We start from the raw sequence: 12472 nt of genomic DNA on the forward strand, positions 1-12472 counted from the left end.
AGGACTAAGTAATTATAAGAAAAATATATATGTAAAGCAAATGTAAGAAAATCTATATTATGAAGAGAAATACTCCTTTTTTAATAAATAGAAAAACATAACATTAAAATCTAATGAGAAAAGTGAATGCTGGCAGAAAAATTTCAATTACGATTTTTTTATACCCAAGCAGATAATTAAAGTCTAGCTGGATACATTATGAGTTGTGAATGTAAAGAAAAATAATCTCAATCCAAATACATTTCAACTCCCTTGGGCAATTCAAGCGTTGTATGCCGTCCTTGGATGAGTCTTTGCTATGAGGGGTAAACTTTGCTGGTCATAAACGTAGTCAGCGTGTCTCATGTGTTACTAGTATTCCAGAGAACGAGTGCAAAGATGACTTGGGAGCGAACGGCCGGAGCATGCGCCACCTTCTCCATGGGCTGGAAGCAGGCAGTGACAGAGTGTGGTATCCAACCGCCCTTCACTTCCACCGAGATTATGGGAAAAGCTCACTTGAAAGTGGAATCACCTTAGAACTGCGATCTGACAAAATGCTTCCTACGAAGTGGATTTGGGATTAACTGATGTTCAGCTACGTTCTAACAGGAATAATTTTGATTAAGTATTTTTAAATGAAGCCATAAAATGACTTAAGTATACTTTTGCCTTAGTAGAATTTGGGTTCTGGTGAAAAATCTTTCAAAGAGTTTCCTTATGAATGTCACTGTGCTCCTCCTGTGTGCTGGTTTTTATTTTTTAGGCTGTAGTGGAGGGGTAGAACACCAGGGCTGTGTGTGTGTGTGTGTGTGTGTGTGTGTGTGTGTGTGTGTGTGTGTGTGTGTGTGTCTGTGTGTGTGTCTGTGTGTGTGTGTATGTGTGTCTGTGTGTCTTTGTGCTTCTACCATTCATATTTTCCTTTATAGGAAACCTAGCTGGAGTTTAGTGAAAAAAAATTGTATAATTTCAAATAATGAATGATTTCCAAAATGGACTTCCATGTCTCAGGGGCAGAGCCCAGGTTCTGAGTTCAAGCCTCAAGACCAACACAAAAGAAAAAAAATCTAATCCACTGAGGAAGAAAATAAGTGGTGCTGGTATACAGAACCTGTTTTATCCAACATAGCAACTGGTGCTCTGCTGGTCTTCTGGTGAGAGCACTGCTCACAAAGCTCACAAAGCTCTGTCCTTCTGTGAGATCACTGGGGCCTAGGTAGATCAACCTCAACCAGACCACGTCTGTATGTTGAGCCCACCCACAACCTTATGGCCTGCATCTGTCTACAGCAATGCAGAGGAATTACCTGGATTCCAGCCAAGCCTATCCATAGAGCGTCAGGGAGCCTGCTGCCCAATGCCAGCCCAGTTCTGGGGAGAGAGGCGGGCTCTGAATCATAGCACCCCCATGGAAGGTCGAAGGAGTGCATTATAGCTGAGCCTGCCCCAGGAAAGCAGAGAGTTCGTGTGCTGGGAATTTACTGTTCTTACTCCAATCCCAGGTTATATGGGATCTTTCACAAGACAGATTTTTAGTTGGGTGGAATCCAATCCCCAAAACACAATTTTCAATATCTGCATGGCTATATGCTCTGTGCAGTGAATATAGTTCTACTTCACCAGAAACAGACCTTGGGAAAGCCTTTCCTAAGAGATGTACTTCCTTTCCTCCCCAAAGGGTTCTCTTGGTACTTGATATTGCCAGCAATCTCTCTCAGACCTTGCTGACACCCATCGTCTTAGATTTTAATAGCTGTAACTCACTTTTCAATTGTGTTGTCAAAAGTAACACGACTGTTACAAATGTGCCACGACCATCTATCGTATTTCATCATAAATGATAACACCCTTGACAGAAGGTGTTTCCAGGCAGCAGCCTGTAGGCGCGTTCTGGGATAGCTGCTGTTCCTCTGGCAGATGAAGTCAGCCTCACTGTCCCAACACGAGTTAACAGGGCCGCTATCCGACAGACACGGGACCGGCTGCAGAGCACGGCTGTTCTCGGTTCCTGATTTTGGCATTGTGGAAATCACTGCTGGAACTTGTTAGATTCATCCCAGTTAGAATTAGTGACTCTCAGTAAGTATTTTAAAAAGCAAGGCACTAGGATCCTATGGATGAATTAACACATTCCAAATACATACACTTGAGTTAAGATGTGGGAAGCTGAGCTAATTTTCTCTCTACATTAGGTTTAGTGATTTCGAAACTCTGCTAACTAGAAATTGTTAAATCCTAATCAATAAATTATGGAGGGGCTAACGCAAAAGTAAAGTCAATTGGGAAGTGCTATAAAAATAAGGATACACTATAATGCAGGGTATAGATTTTATATACTGACTCAGTATCAAAATGGAGGTAGAAATACACAGTGTTTTCAAACAGTGCTCGGGTAAGTTGTAGAAAGAGAGCCAGTGAGGCTGGATTGCTGACAGCTGGGTTGAAAAGAGAAGAGAGAAACTTAACATTCCAGTCGTCCAACAGCCTCAGGAGCTGTGTGTGGCCGTGATGGCGTCCCTTACACTTGTCCTGGTCTCAGAGGAATAATATTTGAGCTGCTACTGGAATTTGCATTTTAGTAATAACAAGTTGTTTACTGGTAGAGTGACTGGACTTATAAACTGTCTTCATGGTTTACTTAAAAAAATCATTTCATACTGTTGCTTTGTAACTACCTTTTCCCTTTCCTAATTACGTTGGCAAATGTGCTGATAACTTAACACAAAGAGTTGGCCAAAATGTGTTAAGTGACTTTACCAAATTTCTGCAATGAAGTCTCTAAAACGTTGTCCTCTGAAGCGGGAGTTAGGATCTGGCTTTGAGGGGAGGCACACTGGGTTTAGTCTTTTATTCCACCCTTGCACTATATTGTAAAATAAATAGCAAATTGATTTACATTTAAGCCCCAGAAGGCTTATGTAGAAAATGAAATGGACACAGTTATAGAGCCTGCACCATAAAATTGTTTTAGGGACCAAAGGTATTGGGTAGGTAAAAGGAATTAGCCATAAACATGAGGGTAAACATCACATATTAATTTCATGGATTATCTCTCTGCAGGCAGGTTCTCTGGAGCTAACTGTGCCCAGGATTGCCATTACTCTCCAGGGGCAAGTGGCCCAGCAGAAGGAGGTGCATGAGCAGGTTTTCTTCTGGTATCTAAAATATTCTCTAACCATGAGAGCAATCAGAGGTATCATAGCTTCTGCAGGCGGGTTAACTATTCACTTTGAGAAGTGAACAAGTCCATTAATTCTTTCAAACTTTACTTTGTTTACATGTCATGGGATAATAATGTTTGATTTCTCTGAGCAGGAGGATGAAGCAGATAATGACTTTATTAGTATTTCAACACTCTAAAGAAATGAAGTTTGTTGGTGATGACCTTTTTGTAAAAAGAAGAATATTTAAATGGCATAATATTTTCTGAAGCATTTACAAACTATTGCTTTCATAAAACAGTTTGCTATTCTATTAATGTAGCTGAGTTCAACAATCTAGGGATTACGGGTTAGAAAAGCAAATTCAACAGCTTTGTACATGTCCTATATATCTATCGCTTTATTAGCAGTACTGAGTCATCCATAATGTTTAGGTGAAAATAGATTAACTAATGTTTCACTTTATTGTTCTGTTGTCCCAATGATTCCCTTGTTGTCCTATTTCCTCTTATGTCTGCACTAAAGTTTTGTAATGTGAAATCTGTTTCCTTATTTTTTTCTCATATTTATTTTCATGGAATTGAAAAATGAAATGAGAGGCCTTGTTTTATTTTCCTTATATTTGGTTTGCTCAGGTGTACACGTTACCTATTACTACTTCAGCAATAGTAGAGATGATTGTGTAAAACCTCACAGACATTCAGTAACTATGTGAGGATATATGTGTGTAGAAGGAGAGATGGAGAGCGAAAAGGGTGAAGAAAGGGAAAGGATTTTGATATTCAAATAAGAGTTTTGAAAATATATTTAAAGACTAATAGGGAAAAATCTAATGATAGAATCCAACATAAAATACAAACCTTTAACTTGGTGCTGGGGGCTCACACCTATAATTCTAGCTACACAGGAGGCTGGGATCTGACGATCACATTTTGAAGCCTGACAAAGTAGGTTATTTCTAATAATCTCTAAAAACAACAACAACAAAAAAAGCAGAAGAGGAGCTGTGGCTCAAGTGGTAGAGTGCTAGCCTTGCGAAAATAAGCTCAGGGACAGCTCCCCGTCCTGAGCTTAAACCCTAGAGCGTACAAACTTACAGTATCTCTGTTTTATGAAACGTGTCTATTCTAACATGCTTAGGTTTGCATATTGCCATAGAAAAAATTAATACAGCAACCAGATTTATTTTGTCATAAAACTTCCAAGAATGACTAAATTATATGTGTTTCTTTGTACTGTTGTATGTATTCTATATATAGAAAAACTCAGATTTATAAAAGAAATTTGGAAACAAATTAAAATTTCATTAGCATAAGAGAGTTTTATACAATATGTTTATGCACTCTAATAGATTGTAATTATTCCAGTTTCTACTCTTTAATTAACACATACTTTTAACACATATTTTACCTTTAAAAATATTATTGGCATACAAATAAATGGTAAACAAGAACTTTATATTTTTATGACTTGTACTGTTAATATACGTTCTTCTTATGTAGTCTAGAAAATGAGGTTATTATTATGATTTCACAGCTACATGTGCTCTGTGTTCTTGCTATTGCTTCCAGAAACATCTGTATTTCAATTGAGAAACTTTTGCTGATATTAATTTGACTCTTATCTTGATGTTTCACAGCTTCTCCTACAAGAGTGAATTTGTTTTAAATTGCTGTCCTATATTATTTTGGCTGTAACATATTTTACTTGGTATTATAATTATTTTCTAGCAAAGTGTTCTGCTTTAGATTATATATTACAATGGAAACAATCAATTAGAATAATTGCAACTCTGCTTTAGGTATAGTACTGGTTCTTCATTCATATGGTTGAAGAATTGAACGCCTAAATGAATATAGAATCGTAAATGCTGAAGATGACTCTAAAGATCCAAGGTGCTTCTACAAAAGCATAACAGTTGTTCAATTTTCTGTGTAATCTGTGCCACATTGTTTTGAGGTTCTGGAAGGGATAGAGTTTAAGTAAAGAAGATAAATGGAAATAAGATCAGAGTTGACTACTTAAAAGATGGAGAAATGGGAAACTGAATGATAATAGTGGAAATAAATATTATAGAAGGAATGTTAAAATAATTGTGACACAGAACTCACCCAGTAATTAAATACAGTTGTTAATTTTAAACTGGTGAGAGAAATTTAATTTATTGTAAATAATTAAATGAGCGTTCCTCTCATGGTTATTTATATCATAATGAGCCAATTATTACTAGCTATATAAATTTACCCAAACTCAATGGCAAGCAAACAGAAAAGGTAATTAAAATTATGGTCAAAATGAAGCTGGAGTGATAAACTTTCCCTCAGTGAGTGCTCCAATGTATTTTGTGAATTATTCAGATTTTTATACAGTCGTAATAATATTAACAATTGACACTTATATTTTATAACCTCAATAAAAACCCATATATAATGGATAGTATTAAATATTAGATTATTGAAACTAAAGTCATATACTCTTAATAATTCTGTGCAGTTTTGTAACTTAGTTGTGTAATTTATTGCTCTGAAATTTGGAAAGTAAGATAACTTTCTCCTTTATTTCTCATCTATAAAATGTGAATAATAATTTTAGTTCTTGAAAGAACACTGTGGGGATGAAAATCTGTATTATAAAGAGTTTTGACCAGGTTTCTGAAATTAATCAGTACCCAATCAATAAAATTTTATAATAATAATAATAATAATAGCAATTATTATGATATATATTATGGTAATGTAACTTATCTCTTCACCCAAGACAAATGAACAAAATAAAGCCTAGGATATTCAGTTTCAAGTTATACTATAAAGTCAACTTTTATCCTGTGGTTTTTCTGTACATCATAAAGCCAATAAGCAGTGTACAATAAGAAAAGGGAGAGATAAACAAATGAATGACACTTCAATAAATAAAACACTTTCAGAATTTTTAAATAAATTCTTAGCCATCTACTTAAGTTATAAGAAAATTCCTTAGTTGCTGCACATTGAGCAAAAAAGGACAAAAAAACAGAACTCTCCTTAAATTGAGTGGAATAGCATAAGATAACAGTAACTATAGGCAGAGCTTAAAAAGCTGATAACATGGGGTGGATAATGTCACAAACAGTACTGGAATTTTCTTTTGGCATCTACTTTATAGATCTAACATATGGTAACATGGTAATTCATATCACCTGCCTTCTTAGTGGTTATTCCTCTTAAGACATGTAATAATGCACCTGAGGTAGAAATCTACATGATCGTTTTCCCATCAAATGTAGCAAGGCATCCTAATTTTAATTATATGGGTTGAAGTTAAATCTCCCATACAGATCTAGTTTTTGTTGTGTTGTTGTAGCTCCTTACCTAGATTTTACTGCTAAACCAACATCATGATTGCTACAAAGTCTCTATAATATTTTTTTACCACACCTAAAATGTACACAAGAGATACTTAATTTTAAAACTATGATAAATGGAATATTAATAAAATATGAGTGCAATAACCCATTCAATATCAGACAATAGCAGGAAGTAGGTACAGTAATTATATTTATCATCCTTGTCAACATGGCAGTTTTCCTCTTAATGACCACTGTTCCCTGCCAGTGAAGCCACAGTGGGAGAAGAGTAGTGGGTAAAAATCTGTGCACCAGGACTGACACTGCAAGTGTGTGGAAAGTGGAAATGCATTCTGTATAGAAGGGATTTTACCTATGTCCACTTTAAATGTTTCTTGATTCCATATAGTAAGAATAACAATTTTCTCCATTCAGCGAAAATAGGAAATACATACGATAAAGAATAAGAAAGTTGCCAAGTAGAATTGTATACTGTCAAAATACGCATTGGTGTTTGGACAAAGAACTTGCACAAATGAGACAACTCAATATTTTAGCAGTTCATTTGAGGAATTAAAGTGTTCAAGTCTATTTATTATCCAAGTAGGATAACCTGACAATGTAAACTCAATAATTTGTTCCTTATTAATTCAACAGAAAGAATGACACAAATACCACTACATATGGTTTTGGAGGCTTTTCATCATGTGTTGAACCTAATGACTTGCATCTCCTATTGTGTAGCAGCTTGGATTCAACTTCATCTTCGCTATAAAAGCACAGACAGGATCTATACTATATTTGCTCACTCTTTTGCAGCAATGTTTTTTATACTCCTAGTTTTTTCTCTTTTGAAACTATTATATTATGTATTATTATTATCTATTATTATCTATTATATATTATATGTAAGTAGTTCTACAAAGGGGCTTCGATTCAGTCAGTTTATGTGCAATGCATTTTCATCAGTGTTACCCTACCCCTCATTCTCCCTTCTCTCTCTCAACTCTAACGCACCCTCTCAAGTTACCTGGCTTCATTGCCATCTGTGTACATTGGACATTATGATTATATTCGCTCCCCCTCCACTCCTCTGCCCTTCCTCTTGTTTACCTTCCCAGCTTTTGATACACCAGGTTTCATCTTGGTATTCATTTTGTTAAGCTATAAGTTCGTTCTTCACAGGAGTCCCGCCATGGGAATTCTATGCTTCTCATACCACACATCAGTCAATTGTGTATTTGTACATTCATATGGCCCTATATATGTTTTCACATATGTTTATTATTTAGATGTAATTTCCACATATTGGAGCAAACATGTGCCCTTTGACTCTGGGAGCTTGCTACACTTCACTTAGCATAATATTTTCCCCAGGTCCTTCCATTTCTCTCTCCAAGGGACACACTATTAGTCACAGAAATTGTTGCCATTCTTTAGGCCATCTGTGCTGAAGTGATGAATAATGTTTTCTTAAATACTCTTTTAGTTAGTGGCATACTTATAGCAACAGATGGCTTATGTTCTATGTTTACAGTATTATTAGCACAATCTCAATTTATCTGTAAAGTACTCTCATACCAGTGAGTTCTGGTAAAAGTAACTATGATCATGTCTTTTTTTCTAATAATTTCTCAGATCAAAAACTTTTTGTATTATACCCTACAAATGTAAAAAAGGCATATATTTGTTAATGAAGCAAGAATCAAACTAGTATGTTATAAAATAACAAGTGGCATTATTCAAATAAAAATATTAAAACTACACTAAACAATCATTTGTTAGTGACAGACAGAGTAATGCACTTATTTTTAGATACCTATTACAACTTGGTAATTATCTTAGGGAGTATGTACATTTATATACACATTATTTTTAAATACAACACTTACTATTCATTCATCTTCCATTTCTAACATAGATCCACAAATACTTATAAAATTATTTGTAAATGTGACTACTAAAATTTTTAGTGCAGACAATATGCTAGTAAATTTGTTAGAATGATCATACTCCTTACTTCACAATTTTATGTATCTGATTAAAAATCAAAAATCCACAAGCAACAAGACTATTTAAATCACACAAATAACTCACATGCAATGTATTAGACATTTCCAATTTGTCAATTTTGCTTCTTTCAATTGCTAAAAGTGCAAAAAAAACAATACAGGCTGAATAAAATCACATTTGTGAATCAACACATTGGTAAAGATGCTGTGCTCACATTGCCACACAGCTGTGGTCTTTTTGTGATGAAACCATTTATACAATTGAAATTAGTTTAAAATTCTGCAGTGAATTGAATGCTTGCACTGAATAAAGATTGTGTTTGGGAAGAAACACATTTGGTAATTACTGTATTCTTCACAAAATTGATTCATTAGTCAAATACTAAGATTCAAGGGGTTATTGTGCTGTCTTTAGATTGACAGAAGTCTATGGCTTTTTGATGAAAAATCCCCATGTTTCAGGGTTCATACACTGTTTACCGCAAGCATGCGCTCATGAATAAATGAGAAGTAACCAAGGATGCGAAGGGAAACAATGAATAGACCAACAACCATATCAAAGAAGCCCCAGCACATTCTTGTGTCCTCTGACCCAGACTGCTCCATGGAGTACAAAGCCAGTCTTTCCCCTGTACTTTGCAACAAAATGTTGTTCACCCTCCATTTTGAATTTCCCTCCCCGATCCATTATTGACCTTGTTTTCAAACCCCTTTTGATAACCAAATCACTAAACATCCTTCACCCTTCACTTGTGGGAGCTGATCTGTCGGTGGCTGATTGATGACCTTGCTCAACACTGACCCGTTTTGTGCCCCAGGATATCAGCCTACAAGAGCCCTTCCAGAGCCAGTTTCAGTATCAACTAGTAATCAAAGAGGTGGTATACTTAATACAGTTTTTTCTGTGGTAGGCAATAGTCTTTCCCACAAGTTTCCTGTCATATATCGTACAAAAGAGCTGAGCCAGAAGTTTCATGTTCATTTTCTCCCACTGCTTAGGTTGAGAAAAAAAAATATTTTAACAAGTTAATATACTCACAATAGTCCACATTACATATTGTTTTGTGCTTAAAATACATTTTAGTTTTTAAAAGGTAGTTGAGCTTAATTTTTTTTTGGGGGGTCTGGTCATGGGGCCTGAACTCTGGGCCTGGTAACTGTCCCTCAGCATTTCAGCTCAAGGCTAGTGCTCTACCACTTGAGCCACAGCACCACTTCTGGCTTTTTTTTTTCATTTTAGCTTATGTGGTATTGAGGAATCAAACCCAGGACCTCATGTGTGCAAGGCAAGCACTCTACTACTGAGCCACCTTCCCAGTCCTGAGCTTAATTTTTAAAATGTACTTTTAAAGATAAATGTATTTGATAATTGTTGAATAATTCAAAATAAATTAATCAATGGAGTGTATATTTGCAACCAGAAGAAAAACTTATAAATACTTGGCTAGTTAATTATAAAAAATATTTGATTATCTTCCTATGACCAGTACAAACCAAATTATTTTGCCAAATTTATATACTAAACAATGAGAAATTAACACACATATTTCTTCACTCATTTCAGCAGGGCCTTGCTAAGCCAGTATTTATTATAAGACAATAAAAGTAATTCTCTTATAGAAATGTTAAAATATATATACATTGGCAAAAATAATTTAGCTTTGATCAACTCCTGTAGTAGCTTATCAAAACACAAAAAAGGTCATTAGATGCTCTTATTTTTCTCTGAATTTTTATAGGTTTATATTTTACATGTAGAACTGTAATTCATTTAATTTTCTTTGAATATGAAACACAAGGTCCAGAAACAAATGCTCTTTCTTTATTCTACATGTGTTCTTTGAACTCTCTACATTATTTGTGCTCCAGTTTTAGACTGTCCTGTTCAATTAATCTAGGTGTGTCATCTATCTCCAATACCACGAACCATGCTGTATAGATTTTCATGGTGTTAGGCAATCTTGAGTTCTGTTTATGCATCCATTTAGCATGGAGGGCCTGGAGTCTCAAATATGACCCTGGTTTGGGAGCAAGAGCACTGAGAGGAAGAAGCTGCTAAGGGAGGACTCTGAGGACCTCCAGGGGCATGCCCTGGACCATTCAGCAATGCAGCTGTAGGTGAGTGAGCCAGGAAACAAGCCTGGAACCACTGTCCTCAACAGGCCGCCATCCCACACCTATCTTTCAGCTCCAGTGGAGGGCCTTATAATTCACAGGCTGATAGTGTAATATATTCAGAATTGTCTTATTCAGACAAGTACATTAGATTTTCTGTCCATCTGTTGTGTCCTTACAGGTAAGTGCTTATCAAATGTGGGAAATCTATTCTCAGTACTCTGTACTACATGGGGACTACTCAAATGGAGCTTAATCTACAGGAGCAATTAATTGAGAATATATATATATATATATATATATATATATATATATATATTCACATGAATGCACAACTAAATGCTTCTCCAACTCAAAGTCCCTCTATTGGATTCCAATTTTTTTTTAACTGACAAATGACAATTGAAAAAGTATGGGCCAATGTAAATGGGAATTAGAAATTGATTTTAACCTTTGGACATTAAATATTTGGGGCAAATTATTCATGAATACACAATAGAATCTGAATTTATCATTAAGGTTCTGTTTGAGGCCTGCAAAGGGGTTTTGTGATAATATAAATCAAAGCTTGCTTTAAGGTATATTTCTTTCAATTAGCAATAATCGTGCCTCAGATAAACCTCATTGGCTACCATACTGCCACTGGGCAAAGCTAAGGTATATATCTAATCTTAATAAAGTTTTTGAAAATATATTTTGGAGTAAACATTTTATTGAGATAGAGAATTTAATAGTTTTTCTAAGAGAAAGTATTACTAGTAGTAATATTGTTTTATAACTACTGCCTGTGTCTCATGAATCCAGTGATTTTTTTTAAATCCATGGCCTTACAATGATTATTACCATTAAGGCATGGCTCATTCCTTAATATACTTAAAAAGAAAATGCTACTTTAGAGGTAGAGATCAGAAGATGGTATCTCTAGGCCAGCCCAAGCAAAAATTATTAGGATCCCAGCTCAACCATGAAGGCAGGGATGATAATGCCTGTTTGTATTCCTTGGTACATGTGAGATATAGGTCCAAGCAACATAGGATATCTTATTTGGAAATAGAGCTAAATATATCTGATACACATTTCTCAAATGGTTCAAACATGCTTAGCAAGTATCAGGCCAAGAAGGAAACCTGGTATTTCCAAAATTAAATTCAGATGGAAATGAAGTGAAAATGAAATGAAATAATAAAATGGCAAATACGGTTTTATCAGCCGCTTCTACTCCTGAAACCAAGTTGCTTACAAAGCAGGCATCATGCTGGCCTGTGAATTGTCTAACCATTACATGGAATTTCACTTCTAATCTAAACTTTATTGATAGATTGCAGAGTTTCACTGCCAGTCATCTTCAGAAACAACAGGAATTGATCCAGGTTAACAACACACTTGAACAATTGCGCTTTTTGTAGAAGGCATAAGGTTCTGGAACCTAGGATTTTTACTCAATAACTTTCTCTTTGATTTTCATCTGGTTTTTCTTTTAAGTCTAAATTCTGAGATCAAATGCCGTATTTGTTTTTTGATTTTAAATTTGTTTCAAAAACATCCGTTACGGAAGTGGTGCTGTGGCTCAAGTGGTAGAGCGCTCACCTTGAGCTGAAGAGCACAGGGTAGCGCCCAAGCCCAGAGTTCAAGCCCCACGACCGATAAAACAACAACAACAACAGCAATAAAAACCAAAAACATCCATTACATATTGGCTATTGAAAAAAACAGCTAATGATGGATCTACTATACAAATTACTCCATTTTGTATTTTGAAAGTCTCTTTGATTTTTTTTTGCCAGTCTTGGGGCTTGAACTCAGGGCCTGGGCATTGACCCTGAGCCCCTTTTGCTCAAGGCAAACACTCTACCACTTGATCCAAGCATCACTTCCAGCTTTTT

General features: G+C 35.5%; 1 pseudogene; it reads right to left on the reverse strand.

Annotated features, from left to right (window-relative positions):
- Positions 1-11068: 11068 nt before the first annotated feature.
- LOC138832731 (U4 spliceosomal RNA) lies at positions 11069-11243 on the reverse strand (annotated as a pseudogene).
- Between the last annotated feature and the right edge of the window lie 1229 nt (positions 11244-12472).

The sequence above is a fragment of the Dipodomys merriami genome, unplaced genomic scaffold (assembly GCF_024711535.1).
Source record: "Dipodomys merriami isolate MVZ:Mamm:240054 unplaced genomic scaffold, mDipMer1.0.p SCAF_2, whole genome shotgun sequence".
NCBI classification, from domain to species: Eukaryota; Metazoa; Chordata; class Mammalia; order Rodentia; family Heteromyidae; genus Dipodomys; species Dipodomys merriami.